We start from the raw sequence: 26,156 nt of genomic DNA, 5'->3' as shown, positions 1-26,156 counted from the left end.
TTGGTTATACACATTGTTCATACGATTGTCTAAAGCATCAACCCATATTCAGGTTGGTTTTCACTATTTGCATTACATTTGCATATATATTTTTATATCTTCATTTATTGACTACATTGTTTCTCTATGTTTTAATCTAGTCACATACCTAAGCATTGATTATTGTTCACTTAACCACAGGCCATTGTTTCAGTCATGTACTAAGTTACATTTATAGTCTCATGTCAGCAACTGTGTCTTTGATGACTGCTCACTTATTTAATTAATAACTCATCTGTTGTTGTTTCTACCCAGAAGATTCCCACATTTCCTCCTTTTTCTTTATTTAAACCCATAAGTCTATGAACATTTTTTCAATAATTTTCTGTAAGCACTTGTAAATGCATGGCAAAAGAAGCATAATCATCCCTACAACAAGCAAAAGTGTGAATCCATGTTTAACAATTTCTGAAACCCATCCAGTGATTCCCCATGAAGCGAGCCAGCTATCCAGTGGTGAACTGTTAATCGTCTACTTCTTTGTATTTTCTGTCAACTGTTTGAGCTATTGATGTATTGAGACAGAATGATCAGACAAATTCATACAACACATTCCCTCTAACTCTTCACAACCATGTTCTTGTGCTAACAGCAAAAAATCTATTGCGGCTCTGTTTTGCAAAACTGCATGTTGAATGCTATCTACATCTGTAGTCAGTTCAGAAATAATTCTAGATGTGATGTTCAACTCTTTTGCTGTCCAGCAAGCTAATTGTTGAATCACTCACAATGCTTTTGCTGTACCTATTCCAGATATTATGGATGTAATGATGTTGGTAGTTGTATTCCAAAACTGCACTTTGTCATCACAATCTGGGCCTAACTGATACACTGATCTTTTAATGCGCTTAGTATTGGTGTAATTCCAAATTGTATGATTCATTAATTGTCTGTGTTTAAAGCCTCATTTCTGCTGTTTTCCCTCACTCTCCTGCTCTGGGAGTGGACTTTTTGACTGGGTACCAGGCAGTTGGCATTTTGCCAGCTCAAACTATAACAGGTTGGCTTAAACATTGTGAGTTTTCCTAAATAGCAATGTCCTCCAACTAGTTTACTGGGAATTCCAGGCATGCCCTATCTCCACAAATCAAAAACATACCCTTTGGTGATGCTCGACCCTCAGTATTTTTTCCCCATACATCTAAATACCTACATTCAGGTGGACAATAACCATTTTCCCTAAGATGTACATTTGCTGGGTGTCACTGTCTGCAAAGCTGTCAATTGTTGTTTCCTGCTGACTAATTGTTCCACAGCTTTTTCGTTGCTTTTAAACAATACAGCTCCATATTTTGGTGCTAAGGATGTTCCTTCTTCTATCTAATTCTTGTGGCTCTATTATGGTTTGATTGAGTGACATGATTATTGCTCCCTGCCACCAAGCTGTGTAATTGAGTACTGATATTGGCCTGGTCTGTCTTACTGTGTTTTCATTCATTGTGCAGTGTTTCATTGTCTACGGACCCATTAAACCATTCAGGGATGAAAAACTGGAACTCCTATCAAACAAGTTCTAAAGGGATCTCCAGGCATAGCCATGGAAAGACAAAATGACTATTGTCCTGTTTCATTAGCAATTGTTACCCAAATGTTGCTACAAGGTTCAATTTCGGTTAACACAGATTGTTCTGTTTTCAACCAGCATCCCAAGAACACTATTGTTGTTGGTAAAAGTGTCAACTGGCCCAAAATGCCTTTTCTCGACACCATTTTCTATCCGGTACTACCCTGTCAGGTGGAATGTATATGCGTAACCCACACTCTGACTTCTTAATTTTGGTGTATTTTACTATCTGTTCCTTTAAAATGAGCTCTTGAAATGCAAATACTGTCCTTGCAAACTTCCGAATTTCTATATTTGCTATTAATGAGAACAATTCTATCATACTCCCTGTCCATCCCAAACTATCTCTGGCCCGTCCTGTGGAGGCATGGCACTCCAGATCGCATTGAGTCAGATAATGGGACTCATTTCAAGAACAATCTAGTGGCCACTTGGGCACGGGAGCATGGTATTGAATGGGTATATCACATTCCATATCACGCACCTGCTGCTGGAAAGGTTGAAAGGTGCAATGGACTATTAAAAACAACTCTGAAGGCACTAGGTGGAGGAACCTTCAAGAACTGGGATAAGCATTTAGCCAAGGCCACCTGGTTGGTTAACACCAGAGGCTCTGTCAATCGAGCTGGTCCTGCCCAAGCAGAATCCCTCCACACGGTAGATGGAGACAAAGTTCCAGCGATTCACTTGAGAGGCATGTTAGGGAAATCTGTCTGGATTATCCCTCCCTCGGGCCAAGACAAACCCATTCGTGGGATTGTTTTTGCCCAAGGGTCCGGAAACACCTGGTGGGTAATGAGGAAAGATGGTGAGATCCAGTGTGTGCCCCAAGGCAATCTAGCCTTGGGGAAGAACTAATGATGGGCTTTGAGTTGTGTTTTGCAGGAAACCAGACACGAGATGAGAAAAACCCAAACAAAGCCGGTACTGGTATTCCATGATGTCCAACGATAAGGCAGCCCTAAACTGTGGACTAGGCCTCAACTTGGAACTGTGACTCTAACCAAAAGGCAATGGACTAAAGCTGAACTGATGCTGGTGTTGATCCTTGATGACAAGACATCTGCCTTGAAGGACTGCATATGGACTATATATATATATATGTGTGTGGGATATAAGCAAATACAATAATACAAAGATTGCGTGGAAAGACCAGTGTGGAATAAGGGGTGGAGAATGTAATGGTTTGACCCATGGCTTCCTCAGTAACCATTGTATCTAAGGAAGTTACAAGTATTCCACACGTGTCTTCCACGTAGCAGTGGGGGAGTGGTTGTTCTTACTTTCCCTTCCTTGGCTGAGGAGCTGGAGGGAGGTGGTTGAAGTCTGGTCCCTCTGGTCCCTGGTGTTTCTCCTGTCCTGGGTGAGATTGTTTCATTCTTGTTCCCCTTCCTTGAGGTTTTTAATTGTGTTTGTTTTGATTCATTCGGTTTCTTTAGGTTGGGTTGGTGTCTTCCCTATTTCCTAGCTAATCAATCCCCTTTTCTCCCTTCCCCTCTCCCCTGGGAGGTGGGATCCTATGTATTGTGTATACAGTGTGGTTTGTAAATGTTAGTAAATATAATTTATTCTTTTTATTCAGTTCAGTTTCTTTAGAGTGCGTTTCTCTTCAGTTTTTTTTTTCCCCCTTTCCTTTGCTGGGAAGGTTCTGGGAGGGGGAAGGGGGGGGCCAGTCCAGGGTTGGCAACAGCTAGGCCAAACCTGCGACACTTCTGTTACTTGTAAGCCTAAATATTTGAAAGGAGGCACATTTTCTACTTTTTCTGGAGCAATCACCAATCCAAGTTCATCTAAACATTGCTGAATCACTGTCATATCTTTATCTTTGTGAAGATTTTTTGCACAAATCAAGAGATCATGAATATATTGGTAGATTAAATGATTTAGTAATAATTTTCTTGCTTTTTGTAATGCAAGATCAACAAACCATTGACATATAGTGGGAGAATTCTTCATTGCCTGAGGTAAAACTACCCAATGGTATCTTTTTGCTGGGGCCTGTAAATTAACAGATGGTACTGTAAAAGCAGATTTTTCACAATCATCAGGATGCAGGTATATTGTGAAAAAACAATCATTCAAATCAATTACAATCATTGGCCAATCTTTGGGAGCATGTTAGGTGAAGGTATTCCTGGCTGCAAACTTCCCATGTCTTGCAACACAGCATTGACTTCCCTTAAGTCTTGTAACAATCTCCATTTTCCTGATTTTTTCAGTATAGTAAAAACTGGAGTATTCCAAGGACTAGTACTAGGGACTAAATTTCCTGCATTTAATTGTTCTTGTACTAGCTCCTCTAAATGGGCAACCTTTTCTGCTGATAGAGGTCATTGATCGACCCAAACTGGTGTAGTTGTCAACCACTTCAGTTTGAGTGTTGGTCGCCCGTCAATGGCCTCTACTGAAAAGTTGTTAACTTACTCCCCATTGCTCAAGCACATCTTGTCCTATCAGCCAAATATTAGTATGTAGAACATATGGCCTAACATGAGCAAAGTGACCTTCTTCTTTGTCTTGAATTGTGATCATTTGTGCACTAACCTTAGTAGGTTGCATACCTCCAATGCCATTCACCAAAGAAGTAATTGATTTGAGGGGCCATGCAGCAGGCCATGCTTTGTAAGGTACAAGAGTAACATCAGATCCTGTGTCTAACATCATTTCATGCTGCATTTCCTCCCCATTTGGACCTTTTAAAACATATATTCTTTTTGGTTGTTGATTAGTAATACATTGTGAAAATGCAAATACTGGAACTCTTGTAGATCCAAAAGCACCCTCCCCCCTTTCTTGATTCTCAGTATTAGGTACAGATGCTTTTGATGCCGAAGGGGTTTTTTGATTTTTCAATTTTCATATTTTGTAGATTTTAGGAACACAGTAAATGTAACGCTGTAGATTTTAGTGAATTAATATTTAGCAGCTTACAGTATAAAGTCCTTCTATCTCTACCCCTGCTCCAGAACAGGCAGCTGAGATCTGCCAGCTATTTAGTCTCTTCCTCAAGGTACCAGATTAAAGAATATCAGAGAGAACATAAACATGGAGCAGTGTGACCCGAAGCCCTGGAGAGTGTCCAAAGAACCTTTGTGTGCTGAAGAAGAGGAGGTGGATGAAGACAATCCCAGCCCCAATTCAAAAGGGGTGGGAACTGGGAGGGGATGGAGGTGGAACTGGACATGTGGACAGTAGTGATTGGATAGATTATATTATAAAAGCTATAGAACTTAGAGCTTGCACATGCACGCGTCTATGTATTCCTGGATGAGTGGGGTTGCTCATTAAAAGTTCCTGCCCTTTATCTTATCTCCTACAAAACTTTGCTCGGAGTCTTTTTTATGGACTTTTACGGCAACAGTTTGGTGCCCGAAAGGTGGAAACAGGACCTGATTCACCTCAATTACCTGGTCCGGACCATGGAGGTGAGATAATGGGCAGTTACTTTAGGTTTCTGTGGCATTTGGCTACGGAAAGAGGGGATTTTTGCCCCTGGTAGGAATACAGAGGGGCCGGGAGGGAGAACTGGCCTTGGGCCTGGCCAGTTTCCTGGTCTGGGAGGGTGAGGGATTTCGCCTGGGAGGGACGGAGTTGTCCCTTGAGCCTCAGGAAGGGCAAAGCACGCAGCATTTGCAGGAGGGTAGCGGGCTGGGAGGCCGGCTGCAAGGGGGACGCCTCTTGTAAACTCCGGAGTCAAAGCTGTTTGGTTTAGCCTGAGGTACTGGTGGTGCTGCTAGAAGGATCACTATGGGCTCTGTCCAGAGTTCAGTGGAAGAGATACCAAAAGATTCCCCTTTGGGCTTGGTTTTAGATCACTGGAGTCCTCTTACTGGTTCTGAAACATATTTGAAGAAACAGGAACTGTGTAGGTTCTGTCTTAATATGTGGCCACTGCATTGTAGGCGTGGGGGAAAGGTTTGGCCCAAAACTGGGTCTTTTGTGCTAGAGGATGTGTTACAGCTAATTTCAATCTTGCATACAGAGGAAAGATGGAATGAAGTGAAGTATGCTGAGTTGTTTTTGGCCTTTTTGTCCTATCCAGAAGGGATGAGAGGGTATGAGAAGGGTAATTCCAACGATGGCTCCCCAGCTGGGGACTCAGGAGAGCCTGTGCTTATTCTGGGAAAGGCAAATGGGAAACGGCATGGAAAATCTAAGAAACGGGATATTATCCAGGTTTATATCAGTAAGGAAGAGGATTGGGACCTCTTCATTGCTCCAAACTTGAAGGCTGGAGCATCCGGAGGGGCTGCTGGATCGGCTCCTGAGGCAGGAGCAGCGGTGGCTGCAGGATCTGGTCCTAGCGTGGGGGCAGGGGCTGCTGGAACAGCAGTTCCCAGCCCAGGGGTGCCGGCAGGACCTGGTGGAGCAGCAGCAGGGGTGGCTATTGGAGATGGGTGGCTGCTTGTCCCCTTACCGAAACCGGGAGGGCTGGCGGCACAGAGCGGGCAGGCTGGTGGAAGCGGAGCTGACGCTCTGCAAGCGATTGATGGGGCTGCGGCTTTGCGGCCAGGCACGGCAAGGAAAGCCGGGGCGATCGATCAGCCAGGCGTGGTTACCATAGCAACAGGAGCCATAGAAGCGGCCGGAGCTGGGGCAGGGGCTCAGGCTGGAACAGATCTCACAGCTAGAATGGATCAACCCGTGGGAAGGGGAGATCATGGACCTGGAGGGGCTGTGATTGACCCCCCAGGGACGGCAATGCCAGGCAGGGATGCAGGACCTGCTGACCTTATAGATTTCAGTGCGAGCAACGGTGTGGTGGGAGGAGCCGCAGGAAGGGTTGGAGTGGCACCCAAAATGGAGAGACCCTCCCCATACAACGTAGGAGCTTTCAATCCTGCCTTTGAAGGCAGGGACAGGCACGCCTCCTTCCCCTTAACACCTCCCATTCCTTACCCGTATAGATTATATCTGTACCCAGGTGGGTACAGTGGAGGCGGGGTTGTCCCCACTGCTCCGCCTTGGCATACAGAGCAGTGGAGCAGAGGCAAGGGGGCAGCGGGGGAATTTCCTGCTTCAAGCTCACAGCAACAGGGAGCAAGGGAACAGAGGAGGGGAAGCCTCCCCCCGTGTCTTTTTCCCCAGGAATAGCGAATCAGACATGGAGCTTTCAGGTGATGAATCGGATACCTCAGAGGAGGAGGAAGCTCCCATAGTAAGACCGAAAGTGAAAACTTCTGCGGCAACCACTAAGAAAGTAGGGAAGAGATTGCTGACTGCCTTATCAGATCCTGATCCCATAGCTAGGAGAACAAGAAAAGGGAAGGAAAAGCTTGTGCTAGAAGTTCCTTTAAAGCAGGCTATAGGAAACCAAGGTCCTATGTATATAAAGACTCCATTTTCACTGATAGAGCTGCAGCAGTGGAAGGCTTCAGTGGGGTCATATAGAGACAATCCCGATAAGGTTGCTAGCTATGTAGAAAGGGCAATAAAGTCTCAGGATCTGGACTGGTTCGACCTTGAAGTAATGATGGACCCCCTACTAGATAGCACAGAGAAAGAAATGGTCAAGAGGGCAGCAAGACCTGGAATTCAGCTGCTGAGGGCAGCTGGGCAGATTTCGGGGGAAGTTCTGCAGATATTTCCCCCAATGGATCCAAAATGGGATCCTAATGTGCCAGCACAGAGGGAAGCACTGACACGATACCAGGAGTATGTGGTTTATGGGTTCAGACATGCTATCCCAAAAGCAGTGAATTGGGCTAAGATGTATGAGGTAAAACAGGACAAAAATGAGTCTCCTACTGATTTCTTGAATAGGCTGAAAGATGTCATAAGAAAATACACAGACATAGATACAGAATCAGACACAGGGAAAAAGCATTTGGTTAATTTGTTCATAGGCCAGTCTGCAGATGACATAAAGAGGAAACTGCAGAAGGCAGGGAACAAGAAGGATATTAGTGAGTTGCTGGATATAGCTTGGGTAGTATACCGGAATACAGAACAAAAGGGTAAAACAAAGGTGTTGGAATTGGAGGAGGAAGATGACGGTCATGGACACTGTAACTGCCAGGAGCATCGTAAACACAATACACAGCATAAGGGCTGTAAACATCATTGCCAATATGATAGGTGTTCCTACTGTAAAAAGAAGGGGCACTGGAGAAGGGATTGCCCAGAGCTGAGAAAGGATGAAAACCCTCCCCTTCCCCCTCCAGCCCCCCAGCTGACTGTGACTCAGAATGCATGAAGCAGACCGGAGGTTACTACCCCAGCAGAACCTCTGGTTATAGCTAAGCTGGGGGAAGAAGAAGTTGAATTCTTGGTTGATACAGGTGCAGCTTATTCTGTGCTAAACACCTTGGAAGGGAAACTGAGTCATGATTCTATAACTGTGGTTGGTGCTACCGGGGTAAGTGAAACCAGGCCTTTCTTTAAGCCTCTGAAGTTTAAATTAGGCAAGCACTGGGTAACTCATCAATTTCTTTATATGCCAAACTCTCCCAAGCCTTTACTAGGCAGAGATTTGTTAGAGAAATTAGAGGCCGAGATTAAATTCTGCAAAGGGGGGGAAATAAAAGTCATAATTCCTGATACTAAATATATTGAGGCAGCTACCCCCTTAACCTACACCAACACACCCCTGCATGACCTTTCCTGGCCATCCCACCTTTTCCAGCACCCACACCCCCTTTTCCTTGACTCTGGGACCCCCAGGACCCCCAGTCCTGCATTTGCCAGACCACAGAAACCCTTTTTTGGAACACTGAGGGACTCATGCAACCTTTTTTTCTGGTAACTCTGGGTCTCCCTACCCCATGACAACCCCTTAATTGACTTCAGGGACCCCTGGACCCCTCTTTCCTGGGCACAGGTTCCAACTGGAACCCACATGCCACTTCTCCAAGCTCCTACACCCACCTTTCCTTGAACCTGTGACCTGCTGAAAACCCTCTTCCCTAGCTCTCTGCTCCCCTGAACTCCCAACATTCAGCCCAAAACACCAAGATTTAGCCCCCCAAAAAACCTGCCAGGAGTTCCCCCTCTCTGACCTCCCCACTTTGGGGTTCTGAGGTTTCCCCCTCTCTGGAGTCCCCCATTTTAAGGATGCTGGGGAGATTTGGGCCCCCCCCAGTCCCTCCTCCCCTGACTCTCTGCTTGGGGTGGTGGTTCCCAAGGGCCTCCCTCTCCAGGATGCTGGGGGTGCCGAGGGTGCCCCCTCTCTGGGCTCTCCATTTTGGGGTCCCAGTGGGGTCCCTGAGAACCCTGAGCAGAGAGTCAGGGCAGAAGTGACCCCTGAGACCCTCAGCATTCCTAAGAGGGAACCTAAAGAGGGGGGAATCCAGGAACCCCAAAGGGGTCAGATCACAGACCGGGGAACCCCTGGCATTCCCGGGATCTCCAGCAGCCTGAAGAAGGCAGAACCCCAGAGAGGGCCCCCCAAAAAACAAGGCACACCCAACAGCCCGGACAGGGGGACCCCAAGAACCCCAATGGGGAGAGACCAGAGAGAGAAAATTTCTGGGAGGGTTCCTTTGGATCTGAATCTTGGTGCTTTGAATTTTTTTGGCCTTAATCTGCATATTTTAGAGAGGTAGTCTGCGCAGTCTTGATAGTTTGGGGTTTTAGGGGACCTGTGCCAGGCACCTCCATTTGGGGGTATGGGAGGATCCCGGGATTTTCCAGCATCCAGAGACACTCCCCAAGCAAAGCCCCCTTTGGGGGTGACTCCCTTTGTTCCCTACACTGCGGTTGCTCCTCACTGGCTCACACCATTCCCTTTTCCAAGAGCATCATCCCAAATTGCCCCCTTTCAGCTTCTAGAAAATGAACCCCAACAAATAAATCCCACTTTTCTGCTTTTTAGGGCTGCCCACATGTGTCACTCAGCTGCAGTTCTCTCTGTTTTAGTTGTCACTGTGAGATCCCACAGTTTGGAGGTCATGGGGTGGTTTGTGGGTTCTGAGAGGAATTTCAGGGAGATCTTGGGGTGGTTTAGGGAGGTCTGTAAGCAGTTTGGGGTTCCTGGCATGGTTTGGAGGGACTGGGAGGGAGATTAGGGGGATCTTGAGTGGGTTTGGGAGTCCTCAAGCAGTTTGGCATGGTCTGGGAGGGGTCGGGGAGAAGGTTGAGGGAATTTGGGCAGGTCTGGATGCTCTGGAAGGGGTTTTGGCAGATCGTGCGGTGGTTTGGGGGGTCTGGGAAGGGGTTTGGGGGTCTCTGGGGTGTTTCGGGCAGCCTGCGGTGTTTCAAAGGCTCCGGTGAGTTCAGGAGGGGATTTAGGGCATCCTGGGGGTCTGGGGCAGTTTGGGGGGTCCAAGGTTGGGGGTTTAGGGGTCTCAGGGGTATTTTCGGGGGGGATTTGGGGCGCTCTGAGGTGGATCCCGGGGTGGGGGGAGGGGCTTATCCGGCTTCTTCACCTTCATGGCCAACGTGGCCTCGGGGGGGTCCCGGGGGTCTGTGGAGGGTGGGTGGGTTGTGAGGGACCCCCAAAACACACCTTGAGATCCCAAATGCTGCCTAAAGGTTTCCAAAATTATCCAAAACTCGCCGCTATTATCTCATCCCTCCATGCAGCGCCAGCGACTCCCGCCCTTTGTCTCCACTGCCTCTGATTGAGCACAGAGCCTGCCCGTCACCCTCAGTGGCCAATCAGCGTCCAGGAATGCAGTGGTGAAAGTGGGACCCGAATTTCCGTGCCATTTTGAAATTTTTGTGTACTACAACTCCCGTCATGCATCGCTGCCCAATTGGATTCCATTATGGTCGGGACTACAACTCCCCTCACCCCCCCGCTGCGTCCCTTTAAGCTCTGTAAAAGTCAGGTTTGCAGCCCCCCAAGTGCCCCCAAATCCTCTCCACGGGCCCCCAAGTGCCCCCTCGGACCTCAAACTGCCCCAGAAGTGGTACCAGGACACCAAATGCAACGAAACATTTCCGAGAGTTCTCAATTCCATGCACAACCACCCCCCCAGCTCCTCTTTCCCATGGGGCCCTTTCCTGAGATTTGGAGCTCGCAAGGGGGCACTTGGGGGGCCCGGGGGGAAACTGGGGGCACTTGAGGGATGGTGAGTTGGGATGGAATTGGGGATTTTTTTGGAGAATAATGTTATATGGGGTGAAATTAAAGAGGATTTGGGATAGGATCTAGGGGGATTTGGGGAGGAATCAGCCATTTCCAGTGAAATTAGTGGGATTTTAGGGTAAATTAAAAAAGATTTGGGGTGAAATCAGGGAGATTTTAGGTGGACTCTTGGGTATTTTTTGGTGGATTTAAAGGAATTTTGGGTGGAAGTAAGGGAAATTTCAGTGGCTTTAAGGGAATTTTCAGTAGATTGAAGAGATTTTGGGGGGCAATTAAGGAAATGTTGGCTGGAATTAAGGGATTTCTGTGTAAAATTAAAGAAAATTTGGTTGAATTCCTGAAATTTTGGGTGAAATTGGAAGGGTTTGAGATGAAATTCTGGGGGTTCCAGGAAAGATTAGGGGACTTTGGAATGGAATTAAGGAATTTGGAATGGAAATAGGGGGCTGGATGGTACCAGAAGAAACGCTAGGATGGAGCAGGTGAGATTTTTGGGGCTTAAAGTCAACAAATCCGCTCTTCCCAATGAATTTCCAATGCTGCTCTGTGTCCTGATGGATGTTCCTCCCGCTGCATTCCTCATGGTCATGGTCACGGCACTCTCAGGGGTTTGAGCACCTCAGAGTCATGGTCAGGTCATGTCATCTCGTGGCCAAATGGTCAGTGTCCTCTCATGGGTTTGATCACATCATGCTCACTATCATCTCACAGTCATCTCATGGCCATGACCATCTCCTGTTCATGACACTCCAGTGGTTGGGGCTGGAAAAACCCCCTGAGGTCATTAGAGTCCAACTATTAACCCACCCCTGCCACGGCCACCAACAAACCACGTCCCAAAGTGCCACCTCCACACGTCTTCTTGGGCACCTCCAGGGATGGGGACTCCACCACTGCCCTGGGCCAGGGATGGAAAACCCTTTCCATGGAAACATTTTCCTGATATCCATCTGAACCTGCCCTGGAACCACTTGAGGCCATTTCCACTCAGATATTCCCTGGATTTTGGACTCCCCTCCTTATGTCACATCAAAGTCACCTGATCTTTTATAGGTCCCTAAGGAATGACCAGGAACAGGTACAATGATTGTATTGGGTACAATTCTATAGAAACATATTAATAGATGAAGAGAGTAATAATTTTATTAACTCTATTAATTCTAATTAATAATTCTATTAACTAGAAACAATCACTACACCATAGACAGAGTCCTAAAAGTTGTCATTTCATACCATTTTTTTTCTCTCTCCATCATATTAAGCCTTTTGTTTCCACACAGGAAGAATAAATAGATTAAATAACAATTTCCTGATTCTTCTCCAGTTCATTCCCCTGCCCTCTCCTCAGGGCAGGTGAGATCCCAGGGAACAGTCCAAGACTCCTCCAGGGCAGGTCCCTGAGATGAGTATGCTTTTTTTCCTGGCACTTCCATCTTCCAGGATCCACCTGAGACTCCTCCCAGGCATCTCTCGAAGCCTCAATCCCTGACTTTGGAATCTGAAATCCCAGATAACAGCCCCAGCCTCGTCCAGGGAAGCTTCCAAGCTAGTTTTGCCCTTTTGGAAGCCACTCTCCATTTTGGGATCCACTGGAGACTCCTTTGGGCATCTCCCAGTCTTTTCCTCTTTGAGGTTGTACTTGATGTCTCAGGTGACAGCCCCACACTGCTCCAATCACACTCCAGAGGATTTTTCTCTTTCTATGGCTCCTGTATCTTTTAGGATCGACCTGAAACTGCACCCAGGCATCTCCTGGTGTCTTTGCAGATCTCCTCCAGGGAGCTGAGATCCCAGGGAGCAGCCCCAGACTCCTCCAGGGAAGCTGCCCAAGAGGAATTTTTCCCTTTTGCAGGAAAGTGTGTCCTCCTGCATTCATCCCAGACTCCTCCCAGGATTCTCCTGGAGCCTTTTGGGCTCTGGTTTTGAGACCTGAGTTGGTCTTCACAGGCCCAGAATCTTCAAAGGAAAGTTTCCAATCTGTTTTTGTTGGGTTTTTTTAAGATAAATTTTTTGGTATGGAATCAACCCAAGACTCAACCCAGGTGTGTCCCAGAGTCTTCACACCTCCTCAAGGAAGCTGAGTTCCAAGGAAGCAGCCCCAGATTTTTCCAGGGAATGTTCCTGAGATGCTTTTCCTTTTTGGAAGTAGTTCTCTATTCTGGAATCCACTGGAAACTCCTCCTGGCATACCCCAGAAATTTTTAATTTTTATTTCAGGCACTTGAAGTCCCAAGTGAATGCTCCAAGGCAGGCACCTGAGATGATTTTTCTTTTTGGAAGGATCCAGCTGGAACTTCCTCAGACATTGCCTGGAGTCTTCATCTCTGATGTGGGGACTTGAAACCCTGAATAGAAGCCCCAAACTGGTCCAGGCATGGTTGCAAAGATGATTTTCCATTTTAGTGGTTCCTGGATTTTCCTGAATCTACCTAAGACTCCTCCCAGGTAGATTCTGAAGTCTGGAGCTCTGGTTTCAGGATCTGAAATCCTGTGTATCAGCCCCAGACTCCTCCAAGGAAGGTACCCAGAATAATTTCCCTTCTGTTGCAGATTCTGCAACTCCCAAGATCTACCTGAGACTCCTCCCAGGCCTCTCATAGAGTCTTTTCACACCTCTCTATAGGAAGCTGAGATGCCAGGGAGCAGCCCCAGAGGTGTAGGGCAGCTGCCTGAGGTGATGGCGGGACAGAGGGAGCTGTGCAGGCCTGGAGGGGCACAAGGGCTGTGCCCTGTGCTGGCTCAGGAGCAGCTGGATGTGCCTTCTGCTGTGCCGGGGGGGGGTATGTGTCTGTGCTGCTGCTGAGTGCCGGGCAGGGCTGGCTGGTTCTCTGTGTGTGACAGTGTGCCCTGGGCCCTGCAGTGTCACAGTGTCCCCTGGGCCTTGCAGTGTCACAATGTCCCCGGGTTCCAGGAGGACCTGCAGTGTCACAGTGGCCCGTGGGCACCCTCAGGCCCGACATCAAAAAGCCCTAGCAGTTCCCTCACCTGAAATACTGGGGCACTTTGGGGCAACAAAAAATAAAGAAGAGATTGAGCCATTGGAGAGTGTCCAAAGGAGGCAACCAAGATGGGCAAGGCCCTGCAGGGGAAGTGTGTGAGGAGCAGCTGAGGGCACTTGGTGTGTTCAGCTGCACAAGAGGAGACTAAGGGGAGACCTCATTTGCAGGTACAACTTCCTGGGCAGGGGCAGAGGAGGGGCAGGCCCTGATCTCTGCTCTGTGGCGACCAGGGACAGCACCCAGGGAATGTCCTGGACTTGTGCCAGAGCAGGGTTAGGTTGGATCTTGGAAAGAGGTTCTTCCCCCAGAGGGTGGTGGGCACTGAACAGGCTCCCCAGGGCAGTGGGCACAGCCCCAAGGCTGACAGAGCTCCAGGAGCATTTGGATGATGCTCTGGGGCACAGGGTGTGACTCTTGGGGATGAGCCTGTGCAGGGCTGAGGGTTGGACTCCATGATCCTTGTGGGTCCCTTCCCACTCAGCACATTCTGTGATTCTGTGACACCAGCTGGGCTGGTCCCAGTGCATGAGAAGCCCCATCCCCCAAAAAGAGCTGTGCGTACCCCCTGTGTGGGGAGGGGTTCCAGCTCCACCCCAGCAGACCTGAAGGAAGGGGGGACACCCTCCTGCAGGTGGGATGTCCATCAAATTTTGGTCCCCCACAAGCCACTTCTAACACTTCAGAGCTGTGGATTATAACCGCCCTCAGCCCCCAGTGGAGCCAGGAGGTCACTGCAATCCCCAGAATGAGGGGGAGAGTCCCAATAGCCTTTTATAACCCTTGAAGACTGGAAAAAACCAGCAGGATCCTCCCCCACTTCGGGTCATCTCACCACCCCATAACTGTGAGGGTTTCACTTCAGCCCCTAAATGATGTGTATAGCCAAAAGATATTTATAGCCCCCTTAATTGCTGGGAAGCAGCAGGATCCTCCACAAAACAACCTCCCTTTGTCCCTCCCTGTCGGGCCCTACTCCAAGTGTAGGAGATGCACATCCCCAACACTCCCTCACAGTACCCCCTCCAGATAGGAGGGCACCCCAGAGGATCCCTTAGTCCTTCCAGACCCCCCATCTCATGTCTTGCAAACAAAAACCCATCGCCATCCAAATCCCATCCCATCTTTCCCAATCCACATTTAAGCCCTTGCAAATTCAACCCATCCTTTGTGGGCATGCCATCCCCTCTCCCTTGTTGCTGACTCCTCACAAGTGAATTTTGGGGTACTTTGGCTGGGTTGTTGGACTGAGCCATTTTGGAGAAGGATTGAGGTGTTAAGTGGTGACAGATCGATCACTGTTGGAATTTAGAATGCAAGGTGATGAAGAAAAGTCAGTCAGCCTGGGTGCCTCAGAGTTTGGGGTAAACTCCTCCAAATGCCCCCAGAACCCTGCAATCCTCATGAATATCCGTTTGAACCCCAAATTCCTTCCCCAAAACCCAACAAAATGGTGGGTATTTAGATGTCTTTGTTCAATTTCTTTATTTTAACCCCATTTTCGGGTGATTTGAAGGGATGAAGATGGATCAAATAAAATCAAAAACCAAAAAAATGCATCATGTGAGCGTGCATGGGGTGGGGTTGGGTTGGGTGGCCCATAGAGAGGCAGGGCCATAGAGAATTAAAATCACAGAATTATTTAGTTTAGAAAAGATCTCAAACGCCATTCAGGATTGCTTTGGCCACCAGAACAAACAACTGGATGGAGTAGGTGAGATTTTAGCATCAAAAGTCAGCAAATCCCCTCTTCCCAATGAATTTTCCACATCAGTCTGTGTCCCCATGGGTGATGTTATTGACTTGGCCAAATGCCAAGTAATCACTTTGGAGGCAGTCACCCGTTGCCCCCCCCCCCCCAAAAAAAAAAAAACCCACACAGGCTGCAGTTCAGTAGGAAATGGTATATTAAACAGAAGAGAAAATAAAATAGAAACCAAATAAAATAAAACTACACACTAAGAATAAAAGGTAAGAAGAACAAACAGAAAATAAATTTGTCCTTCCCCAGTAAAGACGAAGAACTGCCAGACAGCCTGGGTCTTTCCCCAGGAGCTCTGAGCTGCCACCCAACTCCTTGCTCATCCTAACAACACTCTGCTACAAGTAAATATTAAGTAATATATATTTCACAAAATTGCTTGATCCAAGCAGTCTTAATTATCATATTTTTAACTTTATAAAAAGAGTTTTTAAGGTGTGTCCTTCCACAGAGCTTCTGCAGGCTTCTTTTCTCACTTCTGCACCAGCTCAAGGTCTCCAGACAAATTCCATTCTTATCTTAGAAGGTGGCACCTGCGAATTTGTCCTTGCTTTCCTAGCCTGAAAATGTGTGTATTCCAACATCCTCCCTCTCTTTTTCTATCTGAGATGACATGAGAATATGGTCTGGAGAATCATTGGCCAGTGGGAGTCAGCTGGCCTGACCCAGCTTGAGTCAGCTGATAGTCCAAGGCCTGCTCTAAAAACCAAAGCCCAGGTCTGGGCCTAACTAAACCCATGACAGACATAAATTGGGCTCCTTTCCAGAGCCAAAAGGATTGGCATTCCAAGGATGTTTTTTGGGGTCCTGAGCCGTAAGGGCTTTGGGACTGTCCAGCAGCTGCGGCAGCGAGGGGGTGTGCCCATTTTGATGCTCCCCTTTCCCGAGCAGTGGCGCAGTTTGTAATAGCGATGAAGGCAGAACAAGGCCTGAAAGAGTTAAAGTGACCTGTTCTGCTGAGAGAGGAAAACTGCCCGAATGACTCAGGGCATGTTCTGTCTGTTTTACCAAAGTAGTTCCGTGCTACTCACTGAACCAAAGTCTGACACAAGAGACTCCCTGGCCATAAATCAAGTAAACTTAGACATTTGAAAACAGTATGAGAGCCCAGAGCTGAGATTTTGTAGAGTTAAACCAAGATTTCACAAGTTTGACAGGTCATGTCACTGAACAAGAAAAAGGTAGAAATCCAACAGTGATGAAGACGCTTCAAGACCACCGAAGGGATGAAATCAGGAGACAACCACAGAAGTTTCAAGCCAAAGGGAAAGACCTGCCCAAGATTCTGCCCAGTCATTAATATGGAAATTAGAAGGTGTGACCATGAAGCCAAAACTGTATAAATGGCTTATTCTACACAAACAGTCTAGGCAAGTTTTTGCCCAGTATGAACTTGCTTTGCCTTCAATGTTGTTAATAAATTCCTTTTTGTGGTAAAAGAATAGAAAAATCTCTTAGGAATTCCTTTTATTTCAAGTTTTTTTTGGCTTCAAATAGGTTTGAGTGGTCCTAGAGTGGCTTGGGGATGGGGGGACCTGGGAAGGGATTTAGGGGAGTCTGGAGGCAATTTGGGAGTCCTGGAATGGTTTAGCTGGTCTAGAAGATGGTTTGGAGGGTCCTGGGGTGGTTTAAGTGGCTCTGAAAGAGTTCAGGATAGGATTTGGGGCATCCTGAGGGTCTGGGGGAGTTTTGCAGGCATCAAGTGGAGGGTTTTGGGCTCTCAGGGGTGTTTTAGGGGAGTTCTTGGCATTCTAGGTGTCATTTGTGGAGTCCTGAGGGGGCTCCCAGGGTGGGGGGAGTGGCTCATCTGCCCTGAGTCACCAAAACCCCCCAAAATCTTCTGCCCCCCTCACTGCTCAGCTCAGTGCTGCCAATTCACGACTTCTGCCTGCCATTGGTCACAGCACCCAGCCATCAACACACATGGCATCACACAATCAGCATCCAGGAATGTAGTGGTGGGTTCAGGGCCAGGAGACCCATGACATTTGGGGCCATTCCTGGACTAGAACTCCCATCGTGCCCCACGACCCCATTGAGTTCATCACAGCTGGGTTTGCAGGCCCCCAAGTGTCCCCTGAGATCCCCAAGTGCCCCACAAACCCTCCCAAGACCCACCAATTCTTCTCTACACCTGCTAGGACTCAGCCCTACCCCTTTCCATGCGGTCCCTCCTGCCAAAATTTGAAAATCTAAGAGGACACTTGGGGGTGGAGAGGGATTTGGAAAGCACTTCTGTCCTAGTTCAGCAGGAGGGACCAGCTAACCCTGTGTGGGGGTGATCAAAGCTGTGTATTCTACCCCCTCTATTCATTCCCAAGGACAATAGCCATTAGCAGCAGCTGCCCAGGGAGCCATTATCACCTTCACACCCAGCCTGGGGGGGGGCGGAGCTGCTAATGGGCCATCAACAGTTCAATACCCCCTGGCTCCCAGAGTTAATCACCCATTGTGTGAGTCCCCGCCCAGGGGGAGGGACTGGGTGCTCCCTGAGGGTACATAGGTGGTGGGTAGGAGGACCTCGGGAACTTCTCGTCGGATCCAGAGCAGCAGCAGGACCTTGACAGGAGGAGATCACCGTTCTCGCCCAGACCACAGCCCTTGCCTGCACCAACAAGTTTTTCTTTCCCTTTTGCTCTGGACTTGGGGGAACCACAGGGGTCTCAGCACAAGGGCAAACAAACCCCCTTGGGTTTGTGCCCCAGGACACTGGGTTATACTGCTGGGGTTTTGTGAGTTGAAAGCAATTTCCCTTGTGTGTCAGTGTTGTTATTGTAATATTATTATTAAATTTTAGCTCTGACTTATAATCTCTCTCGTGGTGAGTTCATTTCCCCTGCTGGTTCACCTTTAAACCAGCACATCTTTTGGCGCCCAACGTGGGGCCACGAGAGAGAAGTCAGAATTACAATTTCATTTTGTGTATTTGGATACAGAAACTCCCTGACTACCATGTTGCTTGATGTATTCATGTAGATGGTGCATCTGGGCCTGTTCATATTTCGACACATGGGGAACCATGTGCCTATTTTGATGCTCTCTTTAATACCAGGGAGAAGGATCAAAATTGCTTTATTAATATACTATGTTTATGTTGTCATAACATCAGAAGCAATGAATTTCATTGTGAATGTATATTCAATCTGGTCTGCCTGTTCTGGTTTGGGTTGTTACCTCTGGGGTCTCATTAAAAATAGCACCCAGACTGTGGGGAAAACAGGCGGAGATGGTTACTTCCACCTTTTCACCTCTGCTACAACAATCATTGAAAATATTGAGCTTCCTTTTGATGTTAGGGACAGCATAATCTTACTGTTAGTGCTGTTAGTGTTGCTTTGTCACCTCTGTACTGTATACACCATGTTCAGGGTCAGAACTGGGCTTTCTAAGGAGGCTTGCTGGAGGCCTGCCCTGGGAGCGGATGATGTTGAGTGGCACGGGAAGTGGGAAGATATGGGTCAGTATTTGGAGACCTTCTCTCCTCAAATGATCTGGAAATTCACCCCAGAACAACTGCAGGACCCTGCCAAAATGCTAAGCTATGTGAAAGGAAGATGCTCTGGTAGTCCCAGAGATGTGCAGCTCACAGCAACCTGCTGGGCCCTGGCCACTGCCTACCGCACACTGCTTGGTGTAGTACAGCATCATCAGGAGGAGGAGAAAAGGAGCAAATCCACAGGCACCATGTCCACCCAAACCACGGCTGAGCCAGAGAGCAAGAGAGATACATCAACCAGCACCATGTCCACCCAGACCACGGCTGAGCCAGAGAGCAAGAGAGATACATCAACCAGCACCATGTCCACCCAGACCACGGCTGAGCCAGAGAGCAAGAGAGATACATCAACCAGCACCATGTCCACCCAGACCATGACTGAGCCAGAGAGCAAGAGAGTTACATCAACCAGCACCATGCCCACACAAAGCATGGAGGAGCCAGAAGGACAACAGAAACCGATAGCAGTTGCCCCTGTCCAGAAAAGAAAATCAAAGACCAAATCAGTTCGTATAGTGCATGACGAGGAAGAGTCAGGACCTTCACCTGAAGCAGAAGAAGTGGAGCCAGAAATAATCACCCGGTCCCTATCCCTGGGAGAGCTGCGTGAGCTCCGGAGAGAGTTCACACGACAGGCAAATGAGTCCATCTTGACCTGGCTACTTCGAATCTGGGATGCTGCAGCCAATGATACAATTCTAGATGGGAGTGAGGCAAGGCAGCTGGGATCCCTTTCTCAAGATGTTGTCATTGATCAGGGCATTGGAAAGAGACAGGAAACTCTCAGCCTCTGGCGGCGACTGTTGTCAAGCGTGAGGGAGAGATATCTTTGTAAGGAGGACCTCCACGTACAGCAAGGACAGTGGAACACGATGGAACAAGGTATCCGGTGCTTAAGGGAATTAGCCGTACTGGAGATAATCTTTTCAGAGGATGAGAGATTCCCTAAAAGTCCAGATGGTGTCCAGTGCACATCCCAGATGTGGTTAAAATTTGCACGACTTGGGCCAGAAATGTATTCTCGCTACCTTGCAACACTGCAGTGGAGAGAGGGAGAAGACAAGGTGGGCACACTGGTCAGCAAACTCAGGATTTATGAAGACACTGTCACTGCTCCATTACGAGCCCACGTCTCAGCTGTGGAAACAAAACTGGCTGAACTGGAAGAGAAGATTAAGGAAGGACTCTTCCATATCTCTCCAGAGCAAACGAGAGTCCCTGCCATCAGAAGCAGGCGTCTTCCAGCTAAGGAGAAAGGGTACACTCCACACGGCAATCTGTGGTTTTACCTCCATGAGCATGGAGAAGATATGAGGAAGTGGGATGGGAAACCCACCTCTTTCTTAGCAGCTCGGGTACGTGAATTGCAAAGAGGCACAACTAACACAGGGAATTCTTCAAGATTGAAGGCTGCTCCGGTCTCTCGTGGGCAAGGCTCCAGACAGTATAGGAATCATGATGTTATGCCCGATCCTCTTGAAGGAACCTCCCGGTCATATTCACAGGGAGAGCGCAGTGAATACCATGTCCAGAACTACGGGGGCCCTGCCTCTAGCCAGGTAGAGGAGAGGGACAATCGGGTTTATTGGACTGTGTGGATTCGGTGGCCTGGCTCATCAGACCCACAGAAATACAAAGCTTTAGTGGACACTGGCGCACAATGCACGTTGATGCCATCAGGATACGTTGGGGCAGAATCCATCTCTATTTCTGGGGTGACAGGGGGATCCCAACAGCTGACTGTACTGGAAGCTGAAGTCAGCTTGACTGGCAAGGAATGGCATAGACACCCCATTGTGACTGGTCCAGAAGCCCCATGTATCCTTGGCATAGACTACCTGAGGAATGGATATTTCAAAGACCCAAAGGGACTGTATTGGGCCTTTGGGATAGCTGCTGTGGAGACAGAGGAAATCAGACAGCTGAGCACCTTGCCTGGCCTCTCAGAGGACCCTTTTGCTGTGGGACTGCTGAAAGTTGAAGAACAATTGGTACCGCTGGCCACAGCCACAGTGCACCGTCGGCAATACCGCACTGACCGAGACTCTGTGACCCCCATACACAAGATGATTCGTGAGCTGGAGAGCCAAGGGGTGGTCATCAAGACTCACTCGCCCTTTAATAGCCCCATATGGCCAGTACGAAAGTCCAGTGGAGAGTGGAGGCTGACGGTGGATTACCGTGGTCTCAATGAGGTCACACCCCCCCTGAGTGCCGCTGTGCCGGACATTCTGGAGCTTCAGTATGAGCTGGAGTCCAAGGCAGCCAAGTGGTATGCCACCATCGACATTGCCAATGCCTTTTCCTCCATTCCGTTGGCAGCAGAGTGCAGGCCGCAGTTCGCTTTCACCTGGAAGGGGGTGCAGTACACCTGGAATCGACTGCCCCAGGGGTGGAAACACAGTCCCACCATTTGCCATGGACTGATCCAGACTGCATTGGAAAAGGGTGAGGCTCCAGAACACCTACAGTACATCGATGACATCATTGTATGGGGGAACACAGCAGGGGAGGTTTTTGAGAAAGGAAAGAAGATAATCCAGATTCTCCTAAGAGCTGGTTTTGCCATTAAACGAAGTAAGGTCAAGGGACCTGCTCAGGAAATTCAGTTCCTAGGAGTGAAGTGGCAAGACGGGCGTCGCCAGATTCCAACAGAGGTGATCAACAAAATAGCAGCTATGTCCCCACCGACCAGCAAGAAGGAAACACAGGCTTTCCTAGGCGCCCTGGGCTTTTGGAGGATGCATATCCCTGAGTACAGTCAGATTGTAAGCCCTCTCTACCTTGTGACACGGAAGAAAAATGATTTCCAGTGGGGCCCTGAACAACAACAAGCCTTTGAGCAGATTAAACAGGAGATTACCCATGCAGTAGCCCTTGGGCCAGTCAGGACAGGACAGGATGTGAAGAATGTGCTCTACACTGCAGCTGGGGAGAATGGCCCATCCTGGAGCCTCTGGCAGAAAGTACCTGAGGAGACTCGAGGACAACCGCTGGGATTCTGGAGTCGGGGCTACAAAGGATCTGAAGCCAGCTATACCCCAACTGAGAAAGAGATCCTGGTAGCTTATGAAGGAGTTCAAGCCGCCTCAGAAGTGATTGGCACTGAGGCACAGCTCATCCTGGCACCCCGACTACCAGTGTTGGGCTGGATGTTCAAAAGAAAAGCTCATTCTACCCATCACGCCACTGATGCCACATGGAGTAAGTGGATTGCTCTGATCACGCAGCGAACCCGGATAGGGAATCCTAATCGCCCTGGGATTTTGGAAATCATCACCAACTGGCCGGAAGGTGAGAGTTTCAGATTGTCCTCTGAAGAAGAAGAGGAGCAGGTGACACGAGCTGAGCAGGCCCCACCATATAACCAGCTACCAGAAGAGGAGAAGCGATATGCTCTCTTCACAGATGGCTCTTGCCGCATTGTAGGGACAAGCCGGAAATGGAAAGCAGCTGTATGGAGTCCTACACGTGGAGTTGCAGAAGCGACTGAAGGACAAGGTGGATCAAGTCAGGTTGCAGAGCTGAAAGCTGTTCAGCTGGCTTTGGATATCGCTGAACGAGAGAAGTGGCCAAGACTCTACCTTTACACTGACTCGTGGATGGTGGCCAATGCTCTGTGGGGATGGCTGGAGCGTTGGAGAAAGGCCGGCTGGCAGCGCAAAGGGAAACCCATCTGGGCGGCTGAGATGTGGCAGGACATCGCTGCCCGGGTAGAGAAGCTGAGTGTGAAGGTCCGTCACGTAGATGCTCATGAACCCAAGAGCCGGGCTAATGAGGAGCATCGTAACAACGAGCAGGTGGATCGAGCTGCCAGGATTAAAGTCTCTCAAGTAGATCTGGATTGGCAGCATAAAGGTGAATTGTTTCTAGCCCGATGGGCCCATGATGCCTCTGGTCATCAGGGCAGAGATGCGACATACAGATGGGCTCGTGACCGAGGGGTGGATCTAACCATGGACAGTGTCTCGCAGGTTATCCATGACTGTGACACATGTGCTGCCATCAAGCAGGCCAAGCGGGTGAAGCCTCTATGGTATGGTGGACGGTCGTCAAAATACAGGTATGGGGAAGCCTGGCAAGTTGACTACATCACACTTCCCCAAACACGCCAAGGCAAGCGCTACGTGCTGACCATGGTAGAGGCAACCATTGGATGGCTGGAGACATACCCCGTATCTCACGCCACTGCCCGGAATACCATCCTGGGCCTTGAGAAACAAGTCCTGTGGAGACACGGCACCCCAGAGAGAACAGAGTCTGACAACGGCACCCACTTCAAGAACAGCCTCATAGACACCTGGGCCAGAGAGCACGGCATTGAGTGGGTGTATCATATCCCCTACCATGCTCCAGCTGCCGGGAAAGTTGAGCGATGTAATGGACTGCTGAAAACCACCTTGAAGGCGTTGGGTGGGGGAAATTTCAAACACTGGGAGCTGCATTTGGCAAAGGCCACCTGGTTGGTCAACACCCGGGGCTACATCAATCGAGCTGGCCCTGCCCAATCAGAACTCTTGAATACTGTAGATGGAGATAAAGTCCCTGTGGTCCATATGAGAGGTATGTTAGGAAAGACTGTTTGGGTTAGTCCCACCTCAAACAAAGGCAAACCCATCCGAGGGATTGTCTTTGCTCAAGGACCTGGTTGCACTTGGTGGGTAATGCAAAAAGATGGAGAAACACGTTGTGTACCACAAGGGGACCTAATTTTGAGCGAGAAGAGTTTGTAATGTTTCATTGTATATATGTATAGGTAAAAAGGGGATTAATTTGGGAATGACTAGATGGAGTAGAATAAGGGGTGGATAATGTCCTAGTTCAGAAGGAGGGACCAGCTAACCCTGTGTGGGGGTGATCAAAGCTGTGTATTCTACCCCCTCTATTCATTCCCCAAGGTCAATGGGCCATTAGCAGCAGCTGCCCAGGGAGCCATTATCACCTTCACACCCAGCCTGGGGGGGGGCGGAGCTGCTAATGGGCCATCAACAGTTCAATACCCCCTGGCTCCCAGAGTTAATCACCCATTGTGTGAGTCCCCGCCCAGGGGGAGGGACTGGGTGCTCCCTGAGGGTACATAGGTGGTGGGTAGGAGGACCTCGGGAACTTCTCGTCGGATCCAGAGCAGCAGCAGGACCTTGACAGGAGGAGATCACCGTTCTCGCCCAGACCACAGCCCTTGCCTGCACCAACAGGTTTTTCTTTCCCTTTTGCTCTGGACTTAGGGGAACCACAGGGGTCTCAGCACAAGGGCAAACAAACCCCCTTGGGTTTGTGCCCCAGGACACTGGGTTATACTGCTGGGGTTTTGTGAGTTGAAAGCAATTTCCCTTTTGTGTCAGTGTTGTTATTGTAATATTATTATTAAATTTTAGCTCTGACTTATAATCTCTCTCGTGGTGAGTTCATTTCCCCTGCTGGTTCACCTTTAAACCAGCACAACTTCGAAGGCTGGGTGACTTGGGGAAGGGATTTTGGTGGAATTGGGGATTTTAGGGGCTATTACAGGGAGTTGAGGTGGGATTAAGTGAATTTTGGGTAGAATAAAATGATTTGGGGTGGAATTGGGGAATTTAGGTGAAATTAGTGAGATTTTCGGCTAAAGTAAAGAGATTTGGGGTGAATCAGGGATGTTGTAGGTGGAATTCAGTGATATGTCATTGGATTTCAGGCAATTTTGTGTGAAACTAAGCAAATTTTGGTGGAACCTTGGCGATTTGGAGGAGAAAACTGGGGGATTTGGGATGAAATTTTGGGAATGCTTGAAGGGATTAAGAAACTTCTCAGTGGAATTCAGGTATTTGGTCTAGAATTAGGGGGCTTGATGCCACAAGAAGAAACAATGGAATGGAGCAGGTGAAATATTCTGGGGTGTAAAATCAAAAAATCTCTTCTCCATGAATTTCCAACACTGGTATGTCTCCTGTTAGGTGTTCCTCCCACTGCGTTCACACAAGTGCCCACAAGGAACCTGGAGGACGTGGAGAAAACCAGCCAGGTGTCTTCTCAACATGGATCAACGGGAATGTGGGTCACCAGGTCTGTTCCCAGCATGGATTCTCCAAAGGGTGATGAAGTTGGAGCAGCAGACAAAGCTCTTCCCACAGCCACGGCACTCATAGGGCTTCCCTTACTGGTGGGTCCGTTGGTGTTTGGTCGAGGTAGAGCTATCGGTGAAGCTCTTCCCACACTCGTCACACTCATATGGCCTCTCGCTAGTGTGGATGCACTGGTGCCTGATGAGGTTGGAGTTCTCCTTGAATATCTTCCCGCAGTCGGTGCAGCGGAAAGGCCTCTCCCCTGTGTGTGTGCACTGATGCTTGAGGAGATCTGAGCTTGTCTGAAACCTCTTTCCACATTCAGAACACTCATAGGGCCGTTCCACAGTGTGGATCATCTGGTGGCGGATGAGGTCAGAGCTGTGGCCGAAGCCCTTCCCACATTCTCTGCATGTGTAGGCCCATTCCCCAGTGTGGATCATCTGATGGCAGATTAAGTAGGAGCTGTTGCTGAAATTCTTCCCACATTCCAAACACTTTTAGTGCTTCTCCCTCGTCTGAAGCTGCTGCTGCATCACCAGGTCAGAGCGCCGAATGAACCTCCGTCTGCCTTTCCCTCTATGGGTGGGTATTAAGACCTCGGAGCACCCTGTGCTGGTTTTAGAGCTTCTCCTCCTGGGGTATGTCCATGGCTTTTCCTCCCCGCTCACGTCCACTGCCATGGAACTGTTCAGAACGGCCTCTGCCACCAGGTTCTGCTGGGGGGATTTGTCCTCCGTGCTCTCTGTGCTCAGCTCGTGGCCTAAGGCAGGAAGGAAAATGAGAGGAAGGAACAAGCAAAAGGAAGAACGAGAGGAAGAAACAAAACCAAAAAGGAACAAGGAGAAGGAAGATGAAAAAGAAACAAAATGAAAAGAAGAAAGAAAAATAAGAAAGACAACAAGGAACATAAAAAGAAAGAAGTAGAAGAAAAATAAACAAATAGAGGGAGGGAGGGAGGGAGGGAGGGAGGGAGGGAGGGAGGGAGGGAGGGAGGAAGGAAGGAAGGAAGGAAGGAAGGAAGGAAGGAAGGAAGGAAGGAAGGAAGGAAGGAAGGAGAAAAGAGGAGAAGCAAATGGAGGAAGGAAGAAAATGAAGAAAGGAATCAAGAAGTAGTAAAAAGAACAAGGAAAGGAAAGGACAAAGGAAGAAGGAAAAGGAAGGAGGAGAAGTAGGAGAAAGATGGAGAAGGAAGCTGGAGAAGGAAGGAGTAGGAAGGAATAAGAGAAA

The 26,156-nt window shown here is 48.6% G+C and overlaps 1 pseudogene; it reads right to left on the bottom strand.

The window, feature by feature from the left end:
- LOC139682996 (zinc finger protein 154-like) overlaps nucleotides 1–26,156 on the bottom strand; it is a 75,269-nt pseudogene that overhangs the window by 6,589 nt on the left and 42,524 nt on the right.

This window comes from Pithys albifrons, chromosome 26 (genome assembly GCF_047495875.1).
Source record: "Pithys albifrons albifrons isolate INPA30051 chromosome 26, PitAlb_v1, whole genome shotgun sequence".
NCBI classification, from domain to species: Eukaryota; Metazoa; Chordata; class Aves; order Passeriformes; family Thamnophilidae; genus Pithys; species Pithys albifrons.
This window is presented reverse-complemented; position numbering and strand designations above follow the sequence as displayed.